We start from the raw sequence: 27980 nt of genomic DNA, 5'->3' as shown, positions 1-27980 counted from the left end.
GAAGGCGTAACATAATAACATTGGGCTGTAGGCACTTTACAATTGGTTCCATGGGTACACGGGCAGCAGTGGTCTGGTCAGTGGAGGCCTAGTGGAAGGAGGGACCGCAGACAGGCTTCGAAGGCCTAACATTATAAAATTGGGCTGTAGGCACTTTATAATTGGTTCCAGGGGTACACGGGCAGCAGTGGTCTGGTAAGTGGAGACCTAGTGGAAGGAGGGACCGCAGACAGGCTTCGAAGGCCTAACATAATAAAATTGGGCTGTATGCACTTTATAATTGGTTCCAGGGGTACACAGCCGCAGCAGTGGTCTGGTCAGTGGAGGCCTAGTGGAAGGAGGGACCGCAGACAGGCTTCGAAGGCCTAACATAATAACATTGGGCTGTAGGCACTTTACAATTGGTTCCATGGGTACACGGGCAGCAGTGGTCTGGTCAGTGGAGGCCTAGTGGAAGGGGGGACCGCAGACAGGTTTCGAAGGCCTAACATAATAAAATTGGGCTGTAGGCACTTTATAATTGGTTCCAGGGGTACACGGGCAGCAGTGGTCTGGTCAGTGGAGGCCTAGTGGAAGGAGGGACCGCAGACAGGCTTCGAAGGCCTAACATAATAACATTGGGCTGTAGGCACTTTACAATTGGTTCCATGGGTACACGGGCAGCAGTGGTCTGGTCAGTGGAGGCCTAGAGGAAGGAGGGACCGCAGACAGGCTTCGAAGGCCTAACATAATAACATTGTGCTGTAGGCACTTTACAATTGGTTCCAGGGGTACACGGGCAGCAGTGGTCTGGTCAGTGGAGGCCTAGTGGAAGGAGGGACCGCAGACAGGCTTCGAAGGCCTAACATTATAAAATTAGGCTGTAGGCACTTTATAATTGGTTCCAGGGGTACACGGGCAGCAGTGGTCTGGTCAGTGGAGGCCTAGTGGAAGGAGGGACCGCAGACAGGCTTCGAAGGCCTAACATAATAAAGTTGGGCTGTAGGCACTTTATAATTGGTTCCAGGGGTACACGGGCAGCAGTGGTCTGGTCAGTGGAGGCCTAGTGGAAGGAGGGACCGCAGACAGGCTTCGAAGGCCTAACATTATAAAATTGGGCTGTAGGCACTTTATAATTGGTTCCAGGGGTACACGGGCAGCAGTGGTCTGGTAAGTGGAGACCTAGTGGAAGGAGGGACCGCAGACAGGCTTCGAAGGCCTAACATAATAAAATTGGGCTGTATGCACTTTATAATTGGTTCCAGGGGTACACAGCCGCAGCAGTGGTCTGGTCAGTGGAGGCCTAGTGGAAGGAGGGACCGCAGACAGGCTTCGAAGGCCTAACATAATAACATTGGGCTGTAGGCACTTTACAATTGGTTCCATGGGTACACGGGCAGCAGTGGTCTGGTCAGTGGAGGCCTAGTGGAAGGGGGGACCGCAGACAGGTTTCGAAGGCCTAACATAATAAAATTGGGCTGTAGGCACTTTATAATTGTTTCCAGGGGTACACGGGCAGCAGTGGTCTGGTCAGTGGAGGCCTAGTGGAAGGAGGGACCGCAGACAGGCTTCGAAGGCCTAACATAATAACATTGGGCTGTAGGCACTTTACAATTGGTTCCATGGGTACACGGGCAGCAGTGGTCTGGTCAGTGGAGGCCTAGAGGAAGGAGGGACCGCAGACAGGCTTCGAAGGCCTAACATAATAACATTGTGCTGTAGGCACTTTACAATTGGTTCCAGGGGTACACGGGCAGCAGTGGTCTGGTCAGTGGAGGCCTAGTGGAAGGAGGGACCGCAGACAGGCTTCGAAGGCCTAACATTATAAAATTAGGCTGTAGGCCCTTTATAATTGGTTCCAGGGGTACACGGGCAGCAGTGGTCTGGTCAGTGGAGGCCTAGTGGAAGGAGGGACCGCAGACAGGCTTCGAAGGCCTAACATAATAAAGTTGGGCTGTCGGCACTTTATAATTGGTTCCAGGGGTACACGGGCAGCAGTGGTCTGGTCAGTGGAGGCCTAGTGGAAGGAGGGACCGCAGACAGGCTTCGAAGGCCTAACATAATAACATTGGGCTGTAGGCACTTTACAATTGGTTCCATGGGTACACGGGCAGCAGTGGTCTGGTCAGTGGAGGCCTAGTGGAAGGAGGGACCGCAGACAGGCTTTGAAGGCCTAACATAATAACATTGGGCGGTAGGCACTTTACAATTGGTTCCAGGGGTACACGGGCAGCAGTGGTCTGGTCAGTGGAGGCCTAGTGGAAGGAGGGACTGTAGACAGGTTTCGAAGGCCTAACATTATAAAATTGGGCTGTAGGCACTTTATAATTGGTTCCAGGGGTACACGGGCAGCAGTGGTCTGGTCAGTGGAGACCTAGTGGAAGGAGGGACCGCAGACAGGCTTCGAAGGCCTAACATAATAAAATTGGGCTCTAGGCACTTTATAATTGGTTCCAGGGGTACACAGGCAGCAGTAGACAGGTCAGTGGGGGCGTAGTGGAAGGAGGGACCGCATACAGGCTTCGAAGGCCTAACATAATAACATTGGGCTGTAGGCACTTTGAATTCTCTTGCAGGGGTACACAGGCAGCATTGGTGTTGTCAGCGGAGGCCGATTGTAATGAGTGTCTGCCAGTTAGTAGTCCCAAACAATACATACATGTTAATGTCTCGCATTACAACAACACGAAAACACAAAAGGGTGCAATCATTAGGTACAGGGGTGGGCTCCTCTGCGTAGTTTCAGACCTAGTAATTTGGCACAAAGTATTTACTTGGGTAAATATAGGACACTTCCCCTGACTATGTTAAGTACCATCATACATGTCAACACAATGGTATTGTCAGTGTCAGGAATTTACGGATGTCAGCGCATACACTAAACATTGGAACTGTGAGAGATAATTGTGCAAGTGGTAGAGCAATGTTTGAGCTGGGGGTGGGGGAACTCTCTTGTGGCTGGTGGTACAGGCCCAGGGCCCCTCATGTTACAACAGTGTGTCTGACGCTGGGTGCGCACCACCACCGCCAGAGACACTTTATTGTACTATGAGGGACCCAGTGGCAGTGCCGTCGACCAAAAGCGGGCACACCCACCTCTTCAGACAAACAGCACTCTCACGGGTGCTTGCGCCAAGTGGCGATACCACGGCCCCATGTGGGGAGTTTGGCCATTTAGGGAGGTGTAAACATGTCGTATGCTGGACAATCAGCTGCTGCAAATTACGAGATTGGTAAAGTCATTCAGAGTAGTCCACAGGCAATACCTTTTCATAGGAAAGCTAGGTGTCGGCCGGGCAAGGTGGGGCAAAAGAATGCAGTTGTGGTTCATTTTAATGAAGGTTAGATCATCAACATTTTGGGTAGCCAGACGAGTCCTTTTTTCGGTAAATATTGAACCTGGAGCACTGAATACTCTTTCTGATAGGACACTAGCTGCCGGGCAAGCAAGCTCCTGCAATGCATATTCTGCCAATTCTGGCCAGGTGTCTAATTTGGATGCCCAGTAATCAAATGGGAATGACGGTTGAGGTAGAACATCGATAAGGGATGAAAAATAGTTAGTAACCATACTGGACAAATGTTGTCTCCTGTCACTTTGAATTGATGCAGCAGTACATGTCATGTCTGCGGTCATAGCAAAATCACTCCACAACCTGGTCAGAAAACCCCTCTGTCCAACGCCACTTCTGATTTCTGCACCTCTAACACTTCTGGTCTGCTGCCCCCTGCAGCTCATGTGAGAACGATCACGGGCGCTTTGTGCTGGGAATGCCTGAAGCAAACGGTCAACAAGAGTTGATTGTTTGGTTGCTAATATTAGTTCCAAGTTCTCATGTGGCATAATATTTTGCAATTTGCCTTTATAGCGAGGATCAAGGAGGCAGGCCAACCAGTAATTGTCATCGTTCATCATTTTCGTAATGCGTGTGTCCCTTTTGAGGATACGTAAGGCATAATCCGCCATGTGGCCCAAAGTTCCAGTTGTCAAATCTGCGGTTGTGCTTGGTTGAGGGGCAGTTTCAGGCAAATCTACGTCACTTGTGTCCCTCAAAAAACCAGAACCCGGCCTTGACACGCCACCAATTTCCAGTGGCCCCGGAGAAGCTTCCTCATTAATAAAATACTCATCCCCATCATCCTCCTCGTCCTCCTCCTCCTGTTTGCCCGCTACCTCATCCTGTACACTGCCCTGACCAGACAATGGCTGACTGTCGTCAAGGCTTTCCTCTTCCTCGGCTGCAGATGCCTGCTCCTTTATGTGCGTCAAACTTTGCATCAGCAGACGCATTAGGGAGATGCTCATGCTTATTATGGCGTTGTCTGCAATAACCAGCCGTGTGCATTCCTCAAAACACTGAAGGACTTGACACATGTCTTGTATCTTCGACCACTGCACACGTGACAACTCCATGTCTGCCATCCTACTGCCTGTCCGTGTATGTGTATCCTCCCACAAAAACATAACAGCCAGCCTCTGTTCGCACAGTCTCTGAAGCATGTGCAGTGTTGAGTTCCACCTTGTTGCCACGTCTATGATTAGGTGATGCTGGGGAAGGTTCAAAGACCGCTGATAGGTCTGCATACGGCTGGAGTGTACGGGCGAACGGCGGATATGTGAGCAAAGTCCGTTTTGCATTCTTTTATAGAAATAACGGATAAAGTATGGATGGTAGAAACGAAGGCACAACACTGGATTCCTGCTCTTTCCCTCACACTATCCACATCCGTACCCACAACGTCCATGGTAGCATGGCATCTGGGTGCCTGAGACTCCTTCAGTGAAGGCCCTTTCCAGTCCTGGGAGCCTGTGTTGCAATCCTGAGTTCCTTTGGTATAGTCCTTAGTCGAGGGCAACAGACCTCTCCCGTCCAGGGGGTCTGGCAGTGCCCCGTCTCTTAAGCACGTCTGCTCTGGTGAAAGGCTCCAGGCAGTTCTGAGGAAGCTGCAGCTTCCCTTCACCTCATGGCTGCTAGCCCAACCCCTCTGTTGCTGGCCAGCCCACTAGATTAACTGTTGCTTTCCCTAAGCTATCAACAGGCAGAATACAGCAGTTAAAGGAAAACTGGTGCATAACAGTAATACTTTGGGAATACATGAGAATACAGCGTATGTCAGCAAGCAGCTTCTAATGGAACAATCTCTGCTTGCTGTCTGCTGTCTGTCATCTGCGGCTTTACCATCTAGCAACATATTTTAATGTGCCTGCTAATTCATTGGTATAATTCATTTGCTGCATTGTACTTAAAACTCACTGTTGTATATCCATGACCGGGATCAGTCTAGATGTTATGAGGTGGAAGGTGCCATAGCATATAGATGTAGCCAGGCCCAATGTCTTTGATTATCTAACCATCCCCTGGTGTGCTGACCCCAGCTGCCAAGTAACACAAACCAGCTCCCACAGTCCATCTCTATTGACCCTGTATTGTGGCCAATAAATTTAGAAACATCTTAAGGGGTGCACTCAGGGTGGGGTGCATGCATCCCATAAGCAAAGCACACATTAGTCCCACTCTACTTTTTTTTGGTTATATTAGCTGTGCCATTATGGCCTCTTAAATGTGTTAAAAGCGGGACCATATTGAGTGCAAACCGTACCTGTAGCATTTCTGAATCACTCCCATGGCGCCAGAAAGGGTATGCGCAAATAACGGTGGACCAGGTCCAAACATGGACATTTCAGATCTGACCTCCACACTGCCTGACCAGCACCATAGATAAAGAGAGAGACAGGCCCAGGCACAGGTGCACTAATTAAAACAGAGCCTGGGGCAGGGCTGCTGTATGTGTGTATAGCAGCCTAGATCAATCACAATGAAAACAGAAAGAACGGCGTAAATGACCAAGCGTGCACGCCAACAGTGGTGGTCAGCCACGAACCAATATGTGGTCTTTCTCCTAACATATTAAAAAGGCCGTAATGGCACAGCAAATATAAAAATTGTAGAGTAGGACTGCGCCATGAGAATGCCATGATGTGGCGGGGTGGCTCAAAGAATTGATCAATTGTTTGCTAAATGTCTCATTTTGATATACAGTCAGAAATAAATATGTGCATTTGCACTTTTTGTATTGCGTTCTGATCACAGGCAGCGCTGGCTTCTCCCCTTTTGTTTTATATTGGTTTGTGGCTGACCACCACTGTTGTCGTGCGCGCTTGGTCATTTACGCTGTTCTTTCTGTTTTCATTGTGATTGATCTAGGCTGCTGTACACACATACACTACATTACATTATTACTTAGTCGCTTTGTTAGCCTTACTTTAACCATTGGATTTTTTATTCTTATTTTTATTTCAAGTCTTATTGCCATCCAATACACTTATGCTATTTTCACTCTCCTTTTGTAAAAGAAGGATTTTTCACAGATGTATAATTCTTAATTTTTACTCTCCATACGCTTTTTACCCACTTTTCCTCACTTTTTCAGCATTCACTTCCCTGTCCCAATCGTACACTTGCCCACACTTGCCAACACACAGGCTTTCACTGGGCCTTATCATCATTATTTTTATCCATTTTTGCCCCTTCTTCACGCTGTACACTTGCACGCATTCACCACTTCACCCCCCTTCTATCCCTGCCTAAGGACTCTTCTCATATCCTCACATCCAGGAGTCGCTCACAGCTTTCACTGCGGTGTGCGCTCCCGCCGGGCTTTCTGCCTTGGCGTTGCCAAGGTGACGCATCTGGCGTGGTTTGGTCCTGCCTCTCTGCTCTGACACGTCGAGCGGGGAGGAGCTCCGACACCACATGACGCTGAGACCCGGTGACGTCGGCTGATCTACCCAGCCGGAGCACCGCCCAAGCCCAAGCAATGTCTGCCGCACATGATAAAAGCTGCAAGTGCACTACACATACTTATCACCCCTCTAAAAAGCTGCACGCGAAACGCGCGTCCGGGAATCGGTCCACGCCTGAGAGGTAATGTGCCTTCGTCATTGAGCGTTACATTTAGCTGGTTAACTATGATTGTTTTCTTTCATCTGGGCTAACGTACTTTTTCACTGCCACATTAGGCTGCACCCTTTACTTAGATATTCAATTGCTGCATATAGCTTAGTATTCCTTCCCTATTGGCCCTTCCTTACCATTTGGGCTCAGTGCACTATAGCACTATACTACTGCAGTTCTGTTGACTGCTTAGGCCCTGTTTGCCTGTCTTATAAGTGTTTTTTTTACTTTTTTCCTTATACAATCTTGGTTGTATACTGCACTTTCATATACCAATATGCTATTGTCATTTATTGTATAACCCTTTGCGTCATTGCTGCACAGTGTGGACCGACTGTATTTTATTCATTGTGTCTGCACATTTTTTAACTCCTTGCTATTTATTTGCTACATTTTACTTGTTTAATCTGATTGAAATAAAAATGTTGATATTTTTAAGGTAATAGCTTTTTTCTCTTCTTGGATGTATTTATTCTGTGTAAAGCTGCCTTACCTAGGCATGATTCATTTTTGAGGTTACTAATTATTATTATTAGCATGACAGACATACAGTGAACATCATACATATATTCCATGACAGGCATGGGAGGTTATAAGGAGGAAGGAGGACATAACTGAGGGGACCTGCCACCGCCTTACACTTGTTCAACCCTTTGGGAAAATTAAATCCATAAGTAAAACCCAAAATAGAACTTTAAGCTTAAAAAGTAAATTTAAGAAATTCATTTTTGTATTAGTACTAAATAAACTTGATATTGAGAATACATTTTAACTAAGGATGATAATAACAATAATAATAATAATTTTCCTTGCAGTTAGCTAAACAAGGTGCAAAATTGTGGAAATGTACTGCATCATGTACTGCATGTTAAGGACAAAATGCTTATGGTCATCAGAAAAATCACAGGTTGGAGAACAGTGGAGGGAAATTATATTACCATATGTCATTGTTAAATAAAAGAGAGTTGCAGTAAGATGGAACATATTTGTCAGGAGAAGAATGCCTTGTAAAATATATTTTTTTTACATTTTGGGTTAACCTCACTGTCTTTGTCACATCTTCTGATTGCCACAGCAAGTCCAGAAATCCCCAGACCTCACACATTAAGTCATGACTTTTGGCTCTTCTGACGCCCTGGACAGTTCTGCGCATGCGCGCAAGGTGGTGTTGCGCGATATTATTTTTGGGACCTTTCGCATATTTGGCAGAGTCCGGGATTTCAGTGCATGTAGCAATGATAAGAAGATGGTATGAGGGGTGACAGTGAGAAACGGAGGGGCTAAAGAGGTAAGCTGTAAGGTAAGTAAGTAAGCGGTAAGGTAAGTATAAGAATTTGAAGAGACAAAAAAATAAAGCTAATCTGCACTATATTTATTTTCTAGATAGTTCTCCTTTACTTTCACTAATGAGTTCAACTAACAGCAGTTCCTCCAATTCTGTGGACACCACAAGAAAGATGAATGGATGAATCATTGGCTTTTAACTATACAGTGAAACTTGACTATCAACTCAATCTTCAAAAAAGGCACTTTGAGCAGCTATAATTATCATCTCAACATGCTCATATAATACAGGCAGTTTCAAGTACTATTTATTGCAGATTTAGTTGTGAGCTTTTCCAGGACATAATAATTCAAGCTATTTTGTTACGTAGTGAAAGCTGGATATATTGTCCTTCCTAGGGAGAGACGATTTGTTCAGTGTGACCATGGAACAAGGTGTTGACACAGAAGGTCAACTGGTTTAACCTATGTGTACAATTATTGTTATTCAGACAGTTACTCTAACATCATATCTGCTTCACTCTTCACTGTAGTATTATGCATTACACCAGGGAATCATAGTGCGATGCTGTGCTAAATGTCAGTTTATACATTTTGTTTTCCACAACATTCTAGCTCAAATTGGTGTGAAGACACTTTTCCTAATAAGTAGATTATGGCATAGAGTATAATGTAGACTGTAGTATACATATTGCAAAAAATGAACTATGATAAATAATTGAAAATAGGAAGTTTAATGGAAAAGTCAAATGTATCGAATTATTACTTTGCTTACAGAAGCCCTGCTATGTGTCAATATACTCACCGATCGCTGTCTTCTCTGTTATCAGGGCCTTTCCGCACCTCTCCTAAGTGACGTCACCACTCTTCAGACTCCTAGGTCACAGTGCACTCCGTGTGACCCAGAAGGGCCTTGTACAATGTAAGTCTATGGAACATCAGAAAGAGGCTCTACTGACTAACATTGTAAAAGAGACTTCCGGCTCCCACAGGGACCATAGATTGAGCCGGATATTCCAAAGAGTGGCGACATCACTCAGAGGAGGAGTAGAATGGAGCAGGACACCGGAGTTCAATATAGTTGAATATATCATCACACACACTACACTAGATACACATATATACAGATTTAGTGAAAAAATTTCACATTTTCCACATTGAAAAAAAATAATTTCACCGGTCCTTGCATCATCCTGTTTTGTAAGGTATTTACTTAAAGGAAACCATCATAAGATGCATGCTTCCCATTCCATGGATTGTAGCCATATATATTTTCTCTGAAAAACTAGCCAGTTTCTCCTGATGCTGTTCCAGGTGATTGACAGATCTCTGAAAGACCAGAGACAGTGCCAGACTAGTCTCTCGGTTGGTTCAGCTAACTATATTTTCTCTGAAATGCTGCAATCATGCTGGGAGGCTCTGATACATGCTGTCCATTGTTTGAGCAGCATTAATCCACAGCAAGTTCCCTTTACTCACATTTATACTTAGGAAAGCTATGCATGCACCTTTAAATATACACTTAAGAATATCATCAGAGAAATAAATTACTAGAACACAAAATGCCTTACATAGAATACATATTTCATGGTATAAAAATTAACAGAAATACGTATGGGGGTGGGGTGTAGCATATTAAAATTGTACTTTTAATTTTAATCAAATTTCAAACATTTGTTTTTCCCCTTATTACACATGGGAATGGTATAATTTGATAACTGTAATAATAATAATAATAATAATTTTTATTTATATAGCGCCAACATATTCCGCAGCGCTTTACAAATTATAGAGGGGACTTGTACATACAATAGACATTACAGCATAACAGAAATACAGTTCAAAACAGATACCAAGAGGAGTGAGGGCCCTGCTCGTAAGCTTACAAACTATGAGGAAAAGGGGAGACACGAGAGGTGGATGGTAACAATTGCTATAGTTATTCGGACCAGCCATAGTGTAAGGCTTGGGTGTTCATGTAAAGCTGCATGAACCAGTTAATTAATTTTTTTTTTTTTTTTTAATATAGGCCACACAGGGATCGTTAGGTTAATGCATTGAGGCGGTAGGCCAGTCTGAACAAATGAGTTTTTAGGGCACGCTTAAAACTGTGGGGATTGGGGATTAATCGTATTATCCTAGGTAGTGCATTCCAAAGAATCGGCGCAGCACGTGTAAAGTCTTGGAGACGGGAGTGGGAGGTTCTGATTATTGAGGATGCTAACCTGAGGTCATCAGCGGAGCGGAGGGCACGGGTAGGGTGGTAGACTGAGACCAGAGAGGAGATGTAGGGTGGTGCTGAGCCATGGAGTGCTTTGTGGATGAGGGTAGTAGTTTTGTACTGGATTCTTGAGTGGATGGGTAACCAGTGTAATGACTGGCACAAGGTAGAGGCATCGGTGTAACGGTTGGTGAGGAATATGATCCTGGCAGCAGCATTCAGGACAGATTGGAGCGGGGAGAGTTTGGTAAGAGGGAGGCCGATTAGTAGAGAGTTACAATAGTCCAGACGAGAATGAATAAGTGAAACAGTAAGAGTTTTTGCAGAGTCGAAAGTAAGAAAAGGGCGAATTCTAGAAATGTTTTTGAGATGCAGGTAAGAAGAGCGAGCCAGTGATCGGATGTGGGGGGTGAATGAAAGGTCAGAATCAAGGATGACCCCAAGGCAGCGGGCATGTTGCTTTGGAGTAATGGTGGAACCGCAAACGGAGATGGCAATGTCAGGCAAAGGTAGGTTAGTAGAGGGAGAAAACACGAGGAGTTCAGTTTTTGACAGGTTTAGTTTCAGATAGAGGGAGGACATGATGCTAGAGACAGCGGTAAGACAATCACTGGTGTTTTCTAATAAGGCAGGCGTGAGATCAGGAGAAGAAGTGTATAGTTGGGTGTCGTCAGCATAGAGATGGTACTGGAAGCCAAATCTACTGATTGTTTGTCCAATAGGGGCAGTATACAAAGAGAAGAGGAGGGGGCCTAGGACTGATCCTTGAGGAACCCCAACAGTAAGGGGAAGGTGAGAGGAGGAGGAACCAGCGAAACATACAGTGAAGGATCGGTCAGAGAGATAGGAGGAGAACCAGGAGAGAACGGTGTCCTTGAGGCCGATGGAGCGGAGCATAGTGAGGAGGAGCTGATGATCCACAGTATCAAATGCTGCAGAGAGATCCAAGAGGATTAGCATGGAGTAGTGACCATTAGATTTAGCTGTTAGTAGGTCATTAGAGACTTTAGTGAGGGCAGTTTCAGTAGAGTGTAAAGAGCGGAAACCAGATTGAAGAGGGTCGAGAAGAGAGTTATCTGAGAGATAGCGGGTAAGACGGGAGTGGACCAGGCGTTCGAGGAGTTTAGAGATGAAGGGAAGATTAGAGACTGTAGATGACATTATACTGGTGACGATCAGTCATGAGCCCTATGAGTAATTCTAATTAGAATTTCAATTGCGCTCATAAAATTAATGCGAGATTGTGATTCTCAGTGGCTCTCTATAGATTGTTTGAACTTTATTGTGAGATCTTTGAACTTTTGTCCTTTTCATCCAGTTGCTTCCATGCAGACTAAGCCATGGGAGCCTGACAGTCACAAGTTCAAACGGTCACACCCTGCAGAGAAAGCCAGACATAGTGAGGGTCAAAGGGTATATTGGATTGGTTTGATGTGCCATGGTGTGGTCTCAGGCAAACAAAGCATTACTTTAATACTATGTATCATGTTCTATACATATTTAAGTTTAATATGTTTATATAGTGAAACCTAAAGCACACATTATGTCAAATTAGTTCAATGTTAGACATTGTGTCTGAATCCATACATGTTGGTATTAATCAGAAATTCAAAGCCCAACATTGTTTAATATAGGTTTGAAAATACAATCGAAATAAACTAAACTACATAATCCCTCCATTAACAATCACAGATATTAAGAAGATGAATGAGATTGTCATGGTCAGAGAAAGGATTCAAATAATATTGAATTTGCTTTTGGAATATCTGGACATACACATAATTGTTGACCTAAAAATTATTGACCTTAGATTAAAAAAAATACATTTTTTTACATTTGCAATGTTTCCTTATCTATCTATTTATCTATCTATCTATCTATCTATCTATCTATCTATCTATCTATCTATCTATCCCATATCTATCCGTCTATCTATCTATCTATCTATCTATCTATCTATCTATCTATCCCATATCTTTCTATCCATCTATATCTATCTATCTATCTATCTATCTATCTATCTATCTATCTATCTATCTGTTTTGGCACAAGATTGCTGGGGTTTTATAAAGCTGTGAAATTTTCATCACCTGGCCTGTTCTAATGGTGATAGTGAACAAGCCGTAACCCTGATAGGCTAATTATGGTCAGAAACCTTGGTCACATTTATCTGTGCAAACAAATTTCCAATGGTGCACAAAATATTTCAGCAGTCCATTTTCCTTTTAGTAATTTTAAAGTGGAAAAAATGACAATATATATGCATATTTACATGTATACACACATCTTTATCTTTAGCCATGTAAGAGATCATTTCATCTTCAACTTGCTTAACTGTTCACAATTACAGTAAGGCTAGGGTCACATTACGTTATGTGAACCCGTTTAACGGACTACGTTACACCACGGTATAACGCGGTGTAACGTAGTCCGTTAACGCCGCCATTGTTTGTAATGGCGAACGCATCGCTAGCACACGCCCACATTGGGCATCTGCGCTAGCGGGATCGGCAAACGCGATCCCTTTTGGGACATTGCATTAGCACAGTCCGTAGCGCTATCCGCTAAACGGACTGCTCTAACGCAATGTGACCCTAGCCTTATTTTGACAAGAGGTACACAAACATTTACTGTACATGTCACTGCATCTATCTATCTATTATCTATCTATTATCTATCTAATCTATCTATCATCTATCTATCTATATAGTTTTCACTAGTATCTAGAGCTTTTATATAAGATAAATTTACTGTTTTAGAGTGCTTTCACATTGTGTTTAGGCACCCATTCAGTGGCCATGTCAGGGCTTACGTCTGAACCCCCTGCAAAATGGGATTCAGACATACACGCCTACGGGGCCATAGACTATAATTGTGCCAACAGAGTGAACTTGTGCTCTGCCGTGCATCATTTTCCTATGTCTGAGTGTCTGCTTCCAGTAGGCGTACATGCCCAAAATTTTGAACGACAGAGAGGACATTTGCTCTGTCGGCACATACGTCCGAATCCCATTTTTCATGGAGTTGAGATGTAAGCCTTGATGGGACCACTGAACGGATGCAATGTGAAAGTCTCCTTAGATTTCTCAGCTCCCATCAGAGTTGTGATGACTAGAAAGTGTTATCAGAGGTTACAATGATAGATCACTGTACTGTTGTACTCCTGAAGCCTCTATTCAAATCATGTCTATACTATACAGCCAAGCTATTTTTTTTAAATCTATGCACACTGTATAAAGGGCTGCATTTTTGTAGAGTCAGGTTAAGGCATGATAATCATTTGCCTATTGCCTGCTATAATATCTAAACAATAGCTCTAAAAATGTAAGAGAAATGGAATTTACAAAATAAAAGCTATTGAAAATCTAGTTAAACAAATATTGTTCATAGTATTTAAAGTAGTCAGGGGTGGATATATCATTGGTGCAATCTCTGCAGCTGCACATGGGCCCAAGAGGTACAGAGCGGACACATCCAGCCCAAAGTAGATGGAATTTTGCATTCTGATGAATTATTGGACTGCAACAGGGGCCCTCTTCTGTCTGTGTCCGCCAGTGAAAATAGTGATACATTCCCTTGAAAATAGCTGTTTTCTGAACTACTTCTTTTCAATTCCATGACCATATTGGATTGGGACAAGGCTACAGATGATGGGATGCAGGTCTTTTTAACTATAGCATATGCAAACCATGGTTTGGCTGGAAGCCGTCACTGACTCCACACCTCCAGATCCTGGATCAGCCTCACATTGAACAGGAGACACTTGATCCTTGATCTCTCATCTCTATCTGACTAAATCCAGAAAGTGTTTCCCCATATATATATATATATATATATATATATATATATATATATATATATATATTTGCTCCTCTCAAACTGGGGCTGTTCCTGAATACTTAAACTGTCCTATGCTACACTTATCTATTTCCTGCTTCTACTGTGCCCTCCATCTACACTTTCCCATTCCTATCTATATCTATACAGGAAAGATATATATCTTGGTACCGTGTTAGCCAGTAGATAGAAAAATATTAAGAATTGAGAGTCCTCAGTGGTTGATACCTTTTAATGGCTAACTGAAAAGATGGTAACAAATTGCAAGCTTTCCAGACTACACAGGTCTCTTCATCAGGCACAGACTAAAGGAAATTCTGAAGAATCACATATTTATGCACAACATAGCACAGAAAAAAAAGAAAACAATGTATAAGACAGGTGACATGAAGCAGAATTACCATGAGTGATAAACAGTTATGTCCATAAATATTGGGCAAGCTCTTAGATAGGGAATGTTTTATTGTCCTCTGATTGGTCGCCTAAGAAAGACCTTTTTTGAATCAGGGCTACCATCCAAGAACAATTGAAAACCAGATTGGAAGAGCCACCAGAATATCAAGGAATCACCTGCTACATTACAAAGCTAAAGAAGAAAATAACCGGGTACCTCTAATAGTTACCTACAATCCAAATCTGGAGGTGCTAAGAGGAGCTGCACGGAAATTACAACCTTTACTACAAAAAGATGTCCGATTACAATCCATTTTTCCAGACCCCTCACTACTGTGTTTTAGGCAGCCCCCAAATCTAAGAAGCATCATTGTCAAGAGCTCCCTGTCCTCTCCAACAGCTGCAGGAACCTTTCCTTGCAATCAGAAAAAAATTAAAACCTGTCCATTTATAATGACCACGGACAAGATAAAGATCCCTAATTCACATCAGGACTACAAGATACCAGGTACTTTCATCTGCGTCACTTCTAATGTGGTGTACTTAATTATTTGTACTAAATGTCCAACTGGGGGTATGTATGTGGGGGAAACAGGGCAAAAGCTTAGAACAAGAATTAATTCTCACTGCCACACAATAAGAGAAAAAAGAATGGATCTACCTGTGGCAATACATTTTTGTCTCCCAAATCATAAATCATAACATTATGGACATGAATTTACTTGTGTTAAAAGGTAGCTTCAAATCTAAGAGAGACAAAAGAGTCTGGGAATATAAACTGATGACGACTTTTGACAGTCTCACTGCAGGAATGAATGTGTCGCATGGATTTATGTCTTTTTATGTCAACTAAGGAACTTGCCCCTCAAACCATGTGGGGTCATCACAACAGAACCAGACCCCAATCAGAGGACAATAAAACAATCCTTATCTAAGAAATTGCCCAATATTTATGGACATAACTGTTTATCACTCATGGTAATTCTGCTTCATGTCACCTGTCTTATCCAGGTTTTCTTTTTCTGTGCTATGTTGTGCATAAATATGTGATTCCTCAGAATTTCTTTTAGTCTTTGCCTGATGAAGAGACCTGTGTAGTGTGGAAAGCTTGCAATTTGTTACCATCTTTACAGTTAGCCATTAAAAGGTATCAACCACTGAGGACTCTCAATTCTAAATATTTTTCTATCTATATCTATATAGATTGCTTTATCTTTTTCTTGTACCTATGTCCTATGTACTAATCTTATCTTTTCCCTATATTTAATATATTTATCAGAACCTCTTGAGTCATTCACATATTATAGCAATACATGAACCGTGCACCTTGGTGCCTATAAGAGTCTATGGAATATAAAGCCCTTTTTCAAATACATAGGTTATAACCATTTTTCTAATCAAGGGAGAGGCACATGACCGTTCCGGTCACTCTCTTTGATTTGTACAGAGGGCAAGCCCCCAAAAATAGTAAGTTGTCATTTAGTTGGCCATAGTCATTTATCTGGCTACAAAACTTATAGTCAGGATTTTTTGCGGTCACTGATGCTGGGGGCACTATAACCTTATTTCTCAATGCCGTTAAAAAGCGGCGCTGAAAAATAAGTACCCTTAACTGATGCTGATATGCTTTTTAATGTTGCTTAGAAATAAGGTTACAGTGCCCCCCAGTATCAGAAATTCTCCGGGGTCTCGGCTACCGAGGGTAGCTGAGACCCTGCAGAACATGATTTGGGTTGTTTTTTACTGTCCCCGGTGTTGGGATCACTGTTATTCAAGGAATAGTAGCAGCAACAAAAAAGTCTGATTTCCTATTTATTTCTCTTTCCTCTGATATGATCTAGCATATCAGAGGAGAGAGAAATGGGGGCCCCCGAGCCCCCCTGGCATCTCTGGAACCTCATGCATCCCCCGATAATGTCTATCTTCTTCTTGGAAGAAAATGATGGTCGCATGTACTGTGGGTCTGCCGAGATCCGCCAGCCGGCACTCAGCATCAATAGGAGATTTTTCCTATTGGTTCATTTTGATCAATGTGATAGACCCTATCACAGTGATCAAAATTAAAAAAATAGTACATCAAACCCCCCTTTATCAGCCCCTTAGGTAAAAATACTAAAATAAAAAATGTATTTATTTCTATTTTTCCATTAGGGTTAGGGTTGGGGTTAGGGTTGGGGTTAGAGCTAGGTTTGGGGTTAGAGCTAGGGTTAGGGTTGGGTTAGGATAAGGGTTGAGCTAGGGTTTGGGTTAGAGCTAGGGTTAGGGTTGGGCTAGGGTTAGGGTTGGCATTTGGGTTGTGTTGGGGTTAGGATTGTAGTGTTGGGGTTAGGGTGGTGTTGGGAGTAGGGTTGTGGTTAAGGTTATGGTTAAGGTTGGGATTAGGGTTAGGGCTTTGTTAGGGTTAGGGTTGGGGTTAGGGCTGTATTAGGGTTGGAATTAGAATTGGGGGTTTCCACTGTTTAGGCACATCAGGAGTTCTCCAAACGCGACATGGTGCCCACCATTGATTCCAGCCAATTTTGCGTTCAAAAAGTCAAACGGCGCTTCCTCCCTTCTGAGCCCTGCCATGCATCCAAATGGTGGCTTTCCCCTCATACAGGGTATCGGCATACTCAGGAGCAATTGCACAACAAAGTTTGTGGTCCATTTCTCCTGATACCCTTGTGAAAATAAAATAGTTTGGTTCCAAACTAAATTTTTTGTGAAAAAAGCAAAATGTTAATTTTTTCTTTCCACATTGCTTTAGTTCTCGTGTAGCACCTGAAGGGTTAATAAACTTATTGAGTGTGATTTTGAGCACCTTGAGGGGTGCAGTTTCCAGAATGGTTTCAGTTTGGGGTATTTTCTGTTATGCTGACCCCCAAACTCGCTTCAATTGTCAGGTGGTCCGTAAAAAAATGGTTTTGTAAATTTTGTTAGAAAAATGAGAAATCTCTAGTCAACTTTTAACCCTTATAACGTCCTAACGAAAAAAATGTTTCCAAAATTGTGATGATGTAAAGTTGACATGTGGGAAATGTTATTTATTAACTATTTTGTGGAATATGACTCTATGATTTAAGGGAGCAAAAACTAAAAGTTTGAAAACTGCAAAATTTTCAGCACTTTTGCCAAATTTCCATTTTTTTGTTATAAATAAACACAAGTCATATCGATGAAATTTTACCACTAAAATGAAGTACAATATGTCGTGAAAATCAGAATCAGTGGGATCCGTTGAAGCATTTCAGAGCTATAACCTCATAAAGTGACAGTGGTCAGAATTGTACAAATTGGCTGTCACTAAAGGGTTAATTACCGGTTTAACACAGGCAGAGCGCAGTAAAGGTACCTTCACACATAACGATATCCTTAACGATATCGTTGCTTTTTGTGACGTAGCAACGATATCGTTAAGGAAATCGTTATGTGTGACAGCGACCAACGATCAGGCCCCTGCTGGGAGATCGTTGGTTGCTGAACAAAGTCCAGAACTTTATTTCGTCACTGGATCTCCCGTGGACATCGCTGGATCGGCGTGTGTGACACCGATCCAGTGATGTCTTCACTGGTAACCAGGGTAAACATCGGGTAACTAAGCGCAGGGCCGCGCTTAGTAACCCGATGTTTACCCTGGTTACCAGCGTAAAAGTAAAAAAAAAAAACACTACATACTGACCTACCGCTGTCTGTCCCCGGCGCTGTGCTCTGCACTCCTCCTGTACTGGCTGTGAGCGTCGGTCAGCCGGAAAGCAGAGTGGTGACGTCACCGCTCTGCTTTCCGGCCGCTGTGCTCACAGCCAGTACAGGATGAGTGCAGAGAAGCAGAGCGCCGGGGACAGAAAGCGGTAGGTAAGTATGTAGTGTTTGTTTTTTTTTTACTTTTACGCTGGTAACCAGGGTAAACATCGGGTTACTAAGCGCGGCCCTGCGCTTAGTTACCCGATGTTTACCCTGGTTACCCGGGGACTTCGGGATCGTTGGTCGCTGGAGAGCTGTCTGTGTGACAGCTCTCCAGCGACCAAACAGCGACGCTGCAGCGATCCGGATCGTTGTCGGTATCGCTGCAGCGTCGCTGAGTGTGAAGCGGCCTTTAATGATGCACACTGAGCGATCTATAACAGATTGCTCAATACACATAGGCTGCCATAGTTCTCCGCAGTGTGAGTCCTGTTTATACAGGACAAAGCAACAATGAGAATGATAATCTTTTATGTTGCCCAAAAGATTATTTCATCCAAATGAATAAGATTTATAAAAACCCTTAATATCTTGCAGTGTAAATGCAGCTTTAGTTAGAACTCATTCAATCAACAGCTGTTCCTCCTCTCAGTTGCCACCATACACATTCACATGCACACTTGGAAGAGGCAAATGGTCTGTTGCAAGATACTTCTGGCACCGGCTTATCTTATATGGGGATAAAGAATTGGGCATGTTAAAATTCAAGATGACAGATCCTTCTTTCTCCTTAAATCTGCTACTGTGGACATGTCATGGGCAAGCCCAAAAACATTAGTCATCTGGTCATAGTGAAATCTACTGAGTTTAGCTATCATTAATCTAATGTATATAGTCACCTTTAGATAGCTGATAGTCAAACAAACAGATAATCTCCTCTGACTTCACCAAACATGCATGCTTGGATTTGTTATCTGCATATATTTACCCCTAATAGGCTGAGAGGGATAAGAATTAGATAACTACAGCAGCATTTCACTTCTGGGTAACAAAGGAATATCCAACATGCTTGTCTTCCAAATGACAAACATTGGAGGACAGCAAGGGTATGTGCACACGTCCGGATTTCTTGCAGAAATTTCCTGAAGAAAACTGGAAATTTTCTGCAAGAAATCCGCATTTTTTTTTTGCGTTTTTTTTTTTCGTTTTTTTTGCGGCTTTTTTAGCATTTTGCAAGCGAAATTAGCTTGCAGAATGCTAAAGTTTTCCAAGCGATCTGTAGCATCGCTTGGAAAACTGACTGACAGGTGTTTGACAAGTGTGACCAACTTTTTACTATAGATGCTGCCTATGCAGCATCAATAGTAAAAGATGGAATGTTTAAAAATAATTAAAAAAAAATTAAAAAAATGGTTATACTTACCTGCAAACAGCCGATCTCCTCAGCGGCGTCCGTTCCTATAGATGGTGTGTGTGTGCAGGACCTTCGATGACGTCACGGTCACGTGAGCGGTCACATGAGCGGTCACGCAACCAATCACAAGATGGCGACGTCATCGCAGGTCCTTCACACACCATCTACAGGAACGGAAGCGGCAACGTGCACCATCAGAGGGTGAATATATGACTATTTTTTATTTTAATTATTTTTTTTTACCAATTATATGGTGCCCAGTCCGTGGAGGAGAGTCTCCTCTCCTCCACCCTGGATACCAACCGCACATAATCTGCTTACTTCCCGCATGGTGTGCACAGCCCCATGCGGAAAGTAAGCAGATCAATGCATTCCTAGGTGTGCGGAATCCCCGCAATTCCGCAAATTTAATGAAAATGTTGCTTTTTTTTCTGCAATGCGATTTTTTTGCAGAAAAAAAAGCAACATTTGCACAAGAAATGCGGAATAGACTGTAAATAATAGGAGGCATATGTAAGCGTTTTTTTCGCATTTTTATCACGTTTTTATAGCGAAAAAACGTGAAAAAAACACAAAAAATACTGAACGTTTGCACATGGCCTTAAGGTACCGTCACACATAACGATATTGTTAATGATATCGTTGCAACATCACGCTTTTGGTGACATAGCAACGATCCCGCTAACGATCTCGTTATGTGTGACAGCGACCAACGATCAGGCCCCTGCTGGGAGATCGTTGGTCGATGGGGAATGATCAGGACCATTTTTTGGTCGCTGATCACCCGCTGTCATCGCTGGATCGGCATGTGTGACGCAGATCCAGCGATGTGTTCACTTGTAACCAGGGTAAATATCGGGTTACTAAGCGCAGGGCCACGCTTAGTAACCCGATACTTACCCTGGTTATCATTGTAAAAGTAAAAAAAAACCTGTACATACTCACATTCTGATGTCTGTCACGTCCCCCGGCGTCCACAGGGTTAAAACTGCTTTCAGCAGGAGCGCTGCTAATGCACACGCTGCTGCCGAGAGCTTCCCTGCACTGTGTCAGCGCCGCCCGTAAAGCAGAGCACAGCGGTGACGTCACCGCTGTTACTGCCGGCTCTGACACAGTCAGTGCAGGGAAACTCTCAGCAGCAGCGCGTGCATTAGCAGCGCTCCTGCCGAAAGCAATTTTAACCCTGTGGACGCCGGCGGGGGACGTGACAGACATCAGAATGTGAGTATGTAGTTTTTTTTTCTTTTACTTTTACAATGGTAACCAGGGTAAATATCAGGTTACTAAGCGCGGCAATGCACTTAGTAACCCGATGTTTACCCTGGTTACCCGGGTGCTGCAGGGGGACTTCGGCATAGTTGAAGACAGTTTCAAAGATGCCAAAGTCGTTCCCCTGACCGTTGGTCGCTGGAGAGAGGTGTCTGTGTGACAGCTCCCCAGCCACCACACAACGACATACCAACGATCACGGCCAGGTCGTATCGCTGGTCGTGATCATTGGAAAGTTGTTCAGTGTGAAGGTACCTTAAGGTTGCCCATAGGTTATCAATGGATCTCCTTCATTTTTTTTAATTATTCAGCAGCACTCCTCCATCTATAAGAATAGTCTCACTGGTGAAGCACCCCAAAAGTGTTTATGAGGTGTGAGTGACAAGTAGCCAGTTTTGACAGAAGTATTAGTTGATCTTATTGCACAAGTTTTTCTTGGGCTACAATATCTCATTTACTAACAAACCCAACTGCTTTTTCTTATGTTAGCAGTAGGCTAGGCATTAAAATGTTCTGACTATTTAGGACCAATATAGGATACTGGCTATTGAACCCATTCTACGCCCGGGGCGGCGAGCATTTATATTGGTATATGGTCTCCATCCTGGTATGTGCTGCTCCATCCTGCGTCCCCATCCTGTCATGAGCTGCTCCATCCTGCGACCCCATCCTGTCATGTGCTGCACCCATCCTGCACCCCCATTCTGACATGTGCTGCTCCCATCCTGCACCCCCATTCTGATATGTGCTGCTCCATCCTGCGTCCCCATCCTGTCATGTGCTGCACCCATCCTGCGCCCCCATCCTGCCATGTGTTGTACCCATCTTGCGCCCCCATTCTGTCATGTGTTGCACCCATCCTGTGCCCCCATTCTGTCATGTGCTGCTCCCATCCTGCACCCCCATTCTGACATGTGCTGCACCCATCCTGCGCCTCCATTCTGACATGTTCTGGACCCATCCTGTGCCTCCATTCTGTCATTTACTGCTCCCATTCTGCGCCCCCATCCTGTCATGTGCTGCTCCCATCCTGTGCCCCCGTTCTGTCATGTGCTGCTCCCATCCTGCGCCCCTGTTCTGTCATGTGCTGCTCCCATCCTGTGCCCCTGTTCTGTCATGTGCTGCTCCCATCCTGCACCCGTTCTGTCATGTGCTGCTTCCATCCTGCACCCCCGTTCTGTCATGTGCTGCCCTATTCTGTCATGTGCTGCTCCCATCCTGCGCCCCCGTTCTGTCATGTGCTGCTCCCATCCTGTTCCACCATTCTTTAATTTGCTTCTCCCATCCATATGCCCCATACGCTGCTCCATTATGGTTGATGGCCCCCATAAGATGCTCCATAGTATATGCCCCCGTACACTGCTCCATAAAGGTTTATGGCTCCCATAAGATGCTCCATAGTGTATGCCCCCGTACACTGCTCCATAAAGGTTTATGGCCCCCATAAACCTGGAATTGCTTGTCTGAGGAGGTGGTGATGGCGAACTCAGTCGAGGGGTTCAAGACAGGCCTGGATGTCTTCTTGGAGCAGAACAATATTGTATCATACAATTATTAGGTTCTGTAGAAGGACGTAGATCTGGGGATTTATTATGATGGAATATAGGCTGAACTGGATGGACAAATGTCTTTTTTTGGCCTTACTAACTATGTATGTTATAAGACGCTCCAGTGTGTATGCCCCCGTACACTGCTCCATAAAGGTTTATGGCCCCCATAAGACGCTCCAGTGTGTATGCCCCCGTACCCTGCTCCATAAAGGTTTATGGCCCCCATAAGACGCTCCAGTGTGTATGCCCCGTACCCTGCTCCATAAAGGTTTATGGCCCCCATAAGACGCTCCAGTGTGTATGCCCCATACACTGCTCCATAAAGGTTTATGGCCCCCATAAGATGCTCCATAGTGTATGCCCCCGTACACTGCTCCATAAAGGTTTATGGCCCCCATAAAATGCTCCAGTGTGTATGCCCCATACACTGCTCCATAACGGTTTATGGCCCCCATAAGATGCTCCATAGTGTATGCCCCCGTACACTGCTCCATAAAGGTTTATGGCCCCCATAAGACGCTCCAGTGTGTATGCCCCCGTACACTGCTCCATAAAGGTTTATGGCCCCCATAAGATGCTCCAGTGTGTATGCCCCCCTACACTGCTCCATAAAGGTTTATGGCCCCCATAAGATGCTCCAGTGTGTATGCACCTGTACACTGCTCCATTATGGTTGATGGCCCCCATAAGATGCTCCATTGTATATGACCCGTATGCTGCTGCGATATATAAAAAAAAATACCATACTCACCTATCGTCGCTTGGCGCCGAGTGCTAGGGGGCCTGAGCAGGCAGGGACACCGGCGCGCTGTGGGGGTCAGGTGCCGATATCGCCGCTAGCTCAGGCCCCCCAGCACTTGCTATATTCACCTGTCCCCCATTCCAGCGCTGCGCGACGCCATCTTCCGGGTCCTCTGCTGTGACTGGTCAGTCAGAGGGCGGCGCCAGCGTGCATTAAGCGCGTCATCGCGCCCTCTGAACTGTGAACGTCACAGCAGAGGACCCGGGAGACTAAGCCATACGCAGCGCTGGAACGGGGGACAGGTGAATGTACTCACCCTCCTGGCGCGTCCACGGTCCCTGCCTCTCCGGTGGAGATCACGGTGTGCGTTCAGTGTTTACGCATACCGCGATCTCCTGGGAGCATCACTCTGTGGGGGCCAGACTGCGCCGGCGCTTGCGCTTGCGCAGTCTATAAAGGCTTCGGACAGAGTGACGCTCCCAGCGTTATATTATAGATATGGCTGAGAGGATAGCCCAACTGTTAAAGACAGCCTAACTGACATTACAGTGCATTGACACAGGCCAATTATAGTATATAAGCATTTCTAAGGCTTCTTTCACACTTCAGTTGTTTGACGTCAGTCTGCTCCGACATCGTGAAGGATCGACGGATCCGTCACAATTGTTGAGAAAACGGTTCTAACGGATCCGTTTTTTGACGCATCCGTGTATCTGGGAAAAGTATCTACTTTTTGGAGCATGCTCAATTGAAAAAGCGGATTGGGGTGATGGATCCGCCAAATGACGGTCGCGACATATCCGTCACCCATAGGCGGCCATTCTAGGAAATGGCGGACGCGACGTATCCGTCATGAACCGCCATTTTGGCGCAGACAAAAAACATTGCTATGTCCGTCAATGTCTAGATGACGTCCGCCAAATTTCAACGGATCCGTCACATGGCGGATGGTCATCCGTTCCATCCGCCATGTGACGGATCCGTTGAAATTTGGCAGACGTCACAATGCGTCGCTAATGCAAGTCTATGGGAAAATGATTGCCTGTAAGCACAGAACCATCATATTGCAGATTACTCTGTGCAAATGGGAAGTGTTGTTGGGCTGTATGATGAACAGACTATTACACAACCGCTAATCGGCTTTGATGTAGCCAATCGGTGTTCATTGAATGGTTGTCATCGGCCAATGTAAACGCACCCTAACAGAGAATGTTTAGAAATATTAGATTTAATGAGGGAGTGCTCAGGACATGATATAATAATTTTCCTCAATCAAACGAGGTACAAATATGAAAAATAAATTTAAATAGCTGGAAAATGAGATGTTCATTGCTTTGTTCTCAAGTCTAAACATTAAACAAAGATGAAAAGAAAAATCTCGAGTTATAAGCTGACAGTTCCTGTAAATGAGTCTTTATGAAGTATTTTACACTTTTGTCAATAAAAATATTTTAGCGTTAAATAGTGTCACATGAGCATTATTTGTATTTTACTTTTTATACCCAAAATTTGGCCTTTTTAAACTTCTTGAATAGAGTCTTAAGTACTGCCAGATGGGTCTGAAATGTAATCACCATGGGGGTCTTTTTAACAAAGGCAGATGACGATCAGAATTGCAAACATTTTACAATATTCATTACCTTTTCTAACTGAAATGTCTCTATGTTCAAATAGAATGTCTGCCTTTAATGTTCTCTGACATTTGGTTCCCTTTTTTCTCACCAAAATGACAGGAAAAATTAAAGCAGGTTTTCATAAGCCATGCAATACTTTCGTGTGTCAAATAAAAGGCTTTGGATTTTGCAATACATGTGTCTCTCTACTAAGTTATGTGCACTGTTTTTTCATAAGAGCGCTCTCTTTGTTTGGAAATGAAGAATCCAGAGGATAATTTAGTAAAGGACGACGTGAAGCTAGACATCCACACCAAGGAGAATGTCATCTCACCTTACGAATTGTGAATTAGTAGTATAGTGACATGCTGATAATTTGCTCATTTGCATATGTTCTAAAGTGGAAACCCAGTGAAACATCTGTCATGGATTTCCTATTTGCATCTTAATTTATGTTTCTTGGATTTCCTTTTTGTACAGTACTGCATAATTGTCTGCCACTATCATTGGGGACTAAATGGGTTTACTATTTTCTAACCTTTTACACAACTCATTGTCTGGATCCAAACCATCTCTTGACTAGTAATTTCAAGTCATTGCATTCTTCTTTTATCAGAATTATTGTTACAATCCACATGGGAACTTTCTAAAGGAATATACAGTAAGCAACAACATAACTTTAGTCTGATATACTATAAATAAGACTGGATAGCTGCATGCAGTGCTGGATATGAGTGAAATGTATACATTTTTGGTGTATGTACTTTCCACAAGGATGTGCTGCAATATACCAGCTAATAAATTACCCTGAAATCAATTCTTGTGCTGTTAGACCAGCAGTGTATTCAACTAGGGGTGTCAGTTTGATATGAAAAAAAAGGGGGCTTTTGTGTCCCCTAAGGAGAACCTGAAAACATTTCCCCAACCCACGTCTGGCCTGTTAGAGCTTGGAGTTCTCTTACAAATCATTACCATATTTTTCAGACTATAAGATGTAGTTTTTTCCCAAAAATGTTTGGGAGGATATGGAGGTGCGTCTTATAGTCTGAATGTACTTACCATTAGTGTGGCGGCAGCCGGCACTGAGCTGGGAAGAAGGGGTTTTCGGTGGTCCAACACTGCAGGGTGATGATACGACTCCCATCCCAGACTAGTGCAGCAATGAGATCTCAATTTGCGCATGAGCCGCCTCCGGCTGCCACAGAGGCGTAGCCAGGGTTTTAGCCTAGGGGGGGGGGGGGCGAAAAATCTGAGTGGGCCCCTAACCAGGTACCCCTGACTACAGCTATGTGGTGCACCCTAATTGTGAGCATAGAGGAACATCAGCAGATGACCGCGCTCTGACTGAAAAAACATCTATAGACAAAAATGAACACTGATATTACTATATGGAGACCATATAGTGGTAGATACCAGTCTTGCAGACCATATAAAAGATCACTGGAGAGTTTTAGATGGTGACTTACAGCTGATGGTCTTTCTTATGGAGTTGTTCACTTTTCCCACCTTTTCCTTCTGGCCCAGAGCAACGTAAGAACTTCTCCATCCAGGACTTGTCTGCAGAGATTACAACAAAGACACATCATACGTCTCACATTTCCAGCACCGTCCATATCTATTCCCAACCTGCACAAGCTAATCATTCTGCTGATACCGCAATACGGAGCCGCTGCTGCCGTATGTGTACCTATTACTGCACCTGCTGTGTAGTACAATAATGGTGCCGCCCCACATAGTAATGCCACCACTGAGCCCCTTACATAGTAATAATGACTCCTTTGTGCTCTCTAGATAATAAAATTCACCCCTAGAAAACACTAATGCCCTGTGCTAGTGCCCTCCACATTTTGTCCCTAAAAAGTAATAATACCACATATGATATTTTGATGGTCTCAGTGCTCTGAGTGCCCCAATAACAATAATATTTGAGTGCCCACTTAACATTTAATAATGTCCCCTAAGTAGCCTCCATGTACAGCTTGACTATACACAGTATGGTGGGCCCACAGCTTTCCTATACACAGTATAATGCCCCTACAGCTCCCCTATACACAATATGATGATTCCACAGCCTCCCTATGCACAGTATGATGTCCCCACTGCTCCCCTTTACACAGTATAATGAGCGCACAGCTCCCCTCTACACAGTATGATGATTTCACAGCTCTCCTACACACAGTATGATGTCCCCACTGTTCTCCTATACACAGTATGATGAGCCCACAGCTTTTCTATACACAGTATAATGCCCCCACAGCTACCCTATAGACAATATTATGATCCCACAGCTTCCCTATACACAGTATAATGCCCCCACAGCTCCCCTATACAAAAGACAGTATAATAGTTAATAGTGTTCTGACACCGTGCGTCACCTGCCCTGAGAGTCACGATGCCAGGAGGAAATTAACTTCATTCCTCACTGCTGCCTTGGGAGCTGCGCCGATACTGTTTCAGTCACAGCAGCTGTAACTGTGCCTCTTAGGGTATGTGCACACATTGCGGATAACATTGCAGACTTTTCCGTTCGGATTCTGCAAAATCCGCAGGTAAAAACACCCTGCGTTTTACCTGCGGATTCCCAGCGGATTTACTGCGGATTTTGTGCAGATTTTGCCTGTGTTTTTACACCTGCGGAATTGATATGCTGCGAAAAATACAACGCAGCGTTTCTGCACTGTATTTTCCGCAGCATGTGCACTGCGGATTTTGTCTTCCATAGGTTTACATGGTACTGTAAACCTGATGGAAATCCGCTGCGGATCCACAACGTGTGCACATAGCCTAAGGCTATGTGCACACGTAGGAAGGGTCCCTGCGGGTTCTCCCGCAGCGGATTTGATAAATCTGCAGGGCAAAACCGCTGCGGTTATCCCTGCAGATTTATTGCGGTTTGTCTTGCGGTTTCCGCTGCGGGTTTACTCCTACTATTGATGCTGCATATGCAGCAATATGCAGCATCAATAGTAATGTTAAAAATAATTAAAAATGGTTATATACTCATCCTTTGACGTTCCCGATCGCCTCGGCGCTGCACGCGGCGGTCCGGTTCCAAAGATGCT

At 44.1% G+C, this 27980-nt stretch overlaps 1 long non-coding RNA gene across 1 annotated transcript in view; it reads right to left on the bottom strand.

The window, feature by feature from the left end:
* LOC138672208 (uncharacterized) overlaps positions 1 to 9077 on the bottom strand; it is a 119087-nt gene extending 110010 nt beyond the window's left edge. Inside the window, exon 1 of the long non-coding RNA XR_011319639.1 lies at positions 9025 to 9077. This is a non-coding gene — a long non-coding RNA (uncharacterized lncRNA). The remainder of the gene's footprint in view (positions 1 to 9024) is intronic.
* Positions 9078 to 27980: the final 18903 nt, after the last annotated feature.

Source organism: Ranitomeya imitator, chromosome 3 (assembly GCF_032444005.1).
Source record: "Ranitomeya imitator isolate aRanImi1 chromosome 3, aRanImi1.pri, whole genome shotgun sequence".
Classification (NCBI taxonomy): domain Eukaryota; kingdom Metazoa; phylum Chordata; class Amphibia; order Anura; family Dendrobatidae; genus Ranitomeya; species Ranitomeya imitator.
Note: the sequence above shows the minus strand (reverse complement) of the source record. Positions and strands in the feature narration are given on the sequence as shown.